Consider the following 3,228-nt stretch of genomic DNA (forward strand, 5'->3'; position numbering starts at 1 on the left):
TACTATTTCAACACGAATAGTGATAAATTAGTCCTTACGACTAGGGACATGAGGTGAGTAATGAAAACACAGACCTAGTACCAAGAGGATATTGAGATGAAGAGCATTGAATTTACCCAGACGAGTTTTATTACTTGAATGGGTGCTTTAATTGTTAGTGTACCACGAAGTACATCAGAGGGAGGGAGGGGCGAGACGAACAGGAGGGGGGGAGGGGAAGAAATTTAAGGAGTCCCGCCCCACGAAAGCCATTAAACCCCAACCACCCGAACCACACTTCCATTTAAGAGGAAGATGGGATAAAAAAAGGAAAATAAAAAAAAAAATAAACAACCAAAAGGAGAAACTTAAAAAATAAAATAGTACGGGTGACGCCCAGGACCCAAGATATCAACACAAGGAAGATTTCGTGCCGCATGCTTTGCCCTTCCAGCCCATACGAAATAAAACCCTTCTTACTGGATGCTACGTGGTGCTGGATGGGATGTGTCTGCTATACCTTTTCACATGAGCCACGGTTCGCGTGGAGTTACAGGTTGAGTGGTGATTATGTCTATTCCCTCTTAGGCTTTGTTACTTTCAACCCCCACATTGCCAATAGGAAGGCCTGAAGTATCTTTCTTTCACAACCATCAATTCAGTGTGTTTAAAGCTCACCCCAAAATACCTGGGTCCCTCGATGGCAGCAGTAGTAGCGAGCTCGTGTAGGTAGTTGGAACGCAAACGACAGGGACGGTGCACGGCCTACAAACGCTATTTTGTTTGAAAGTCGAATGTGTACCGCTAAATGGGGTTTTGGGGGTAGTAAAATAACTGTTAGAATGTGGACGGCGTGGTTGGGCTGTTACACAGTGGAAAACTTTAGCTTAGCCGAGCCATTTTCAGGCCCGAACACTCCTAACACAAAGCCCCTATATTCGTTTTATTGCTGTTCTACTGGAGAATCAGGCATTAATGGCTCTTTGGTTTTATTATAGGTGTGAGTTCACGAGGTTAGGGGAGGCTGCTTGGCCCCAAAAAGTATAAACCAGAACAAAAAAAGTTGTTGTCGGCGTGCTTTGGGTGGTGCTAATACAATACCAATAATTCTACTCATTGTATACGATTGTAACCTTGGGACCCGACAAACACGATAACCCACCCCGCAAATCTGTCATGCTTGCCAAATAAAGAAGCCCTTGCTACCTCATGTCGTGAGATACACCCGTGGATTTATAGCTTGGGAAGCCATTAGTTGGAGAGGAGCCTCTGTACGCGTCCCTTTTAGCCCTAAGGGACGGACAGACTAAATTTACCCAATCGACACATACCGTTTTGATGCATGGAACGTAATTAAGTTGATATTTAGAAGGACAATCTAGAATGTGCAGCGGTTTGTGGTTCACGGAAGTGAGATGTAGTATAAAGTAGGTGTGAAAATGAAGTGTTTGCCTGGCTTCCTCATTTCCTGTTCCTTTGCATGTCTGTTACACTTTAAGTGTTCCGGACAATCAATACCAATATGTAAACAATAGTCAAATGGACAACCACAAGTAAACACAAAAATGCAATTTGTAAATATGAGGGGTTTAGTAGTATCAGGTGGACAAAAAAAAATACAAAACCATCAGGGCCTTTGTGGAAAAGTGATTGAACCCCCGTAAAACCTAATAAGGTACTGGTGGTTGGGCCACCCGTAGCCAGCAACAACTTGCAAACAAAGCATTTGCGATAAAACGTGTTTTCTTTTTGCAAGTGAGGCTATTTTACAAGCAGTCCTGGAGGAATTTTGTGGCGCCACTCATCTTTGCAGACAACAAACAAATTCTAGAAGTGTCCTAGAATTCCGTTACATTAGAGGGGTTTTTTCATGAGCTGCTTTGTTTGGTCTTTATGAACTGGCCCTAGTGTTAAGTGGCGCCCACTACCACAACCTCTCAATAGGATTCGGTCAGGATTGGCTTAGGACCACTCAAAAGTCTTCATTTGTTGTTTCTGTCAGCCATTCGCGTGGTGGACTTGCTGGTGTGTTAGGTGATTTTGTCCTAGGCATGCAGAAATCCAAGTCGTTCTCAGTTGAGTAAACGAACAGATGGTCGGACTCAACTTTCGGCTTCAGGATATAGTGGTGACAGCAGAATCATAGTTCCTTTAGCACGGCAGTATGCCAGGTCTGACGCGCAAAAACAGCACCAGACCATCACATACCACCACCATATTTGTACTGTTGGCTCTAATGTTCTTGTTATGAACTGCCCCCCCCAGTGTGTCTCATATAAGCAGATTATACTTGGACACCACAACCCTTCCACTTTTGGCGTTCAGCGGTCCCAGAATGTGTCCCAAAAGTCTTGGGGATCGATAAAAAGTGATTGTGGAGAAATTGAGACGAGCTTTGAATGTTCTTTTGCGTCAGCGCAGTGGTTTTGTCTCTTGGAACTCGGCCAGGCAGGCCATTTGCCCAGTCTTTTCCTGATGGTGGAGGCATGAACGCTGACTGAACTGAGAGCAAGAGCTGCAGTTCTTTGGACGTTGTTGTGGGGTTTTTGTGACCCCTCTGTGATGACGACGTCGCTTGCAGCTATTGGGGTAGATTGTTTGGCAGCGGATCCGTCGGCCACTCTCGGGAAGGTTGACACCATTTTCCAGTCTTCGCATTTTGTGGCTAAGGCTCTACTGTGGTTCGTGGATTCACAAAACTTTGGAAAATGGCTTTTATACCCTTTCCAGACTGAAGATACAATTACTTTCCTTTATCCAATGTTCCTTGAATTTCTTTGGGATCCTCGGCATGAGGTGTAGCTTTTGAAGGATATCTGGTGGGACCTTACTGTGGTCAAGCAGCTCCCCTATTTAAGTGATGCCGTGATTGTGAACAGGTGTGGAATAATTCAGGGGCCTGGGTGGGGCTATGGAAATTGAATCAGGTGGGGACAACTCCAGTATTGGTATAGTGAGTTCTAACCAAGGGGGGGTCAATTCCCTCTTTCCACACAGGAACTGTATGGTTGGATTTTTTCACCTTAATAAACAATCCCTTCATTTACATAAGTGCATTTGGTGGTTTATTTGTGTTGTCCTTGACTATTGTGTAAAATTGGTTTGATGTTCCGAAACACTTAAGGTGACAAACATGCAAAGGAACAGGAAATGAGGAAAGGGGTAGGCAACACTTTTCAGCACCATGGGTAGCTTTGTATGGGGTACATGGTGTACATATCGACTCATGTGTTTAGTATTGTATGGCAC

Source organism: Etheostoma spectabile, chromosome 9, assembly GCF_008692095.1.
Source record: "Etheostoma spectabile isolate EspeVRDwgs_2016 chromosome 9, UIUC_Espe_1.0, whole genome shotgun sequence".
NCBI classification, from domain to species: Eukaryota; Metazoa; Chordata; class Actinopteri; order Perciformes; family Percidae; genus Etheostoma; species Etheostoma spectabile.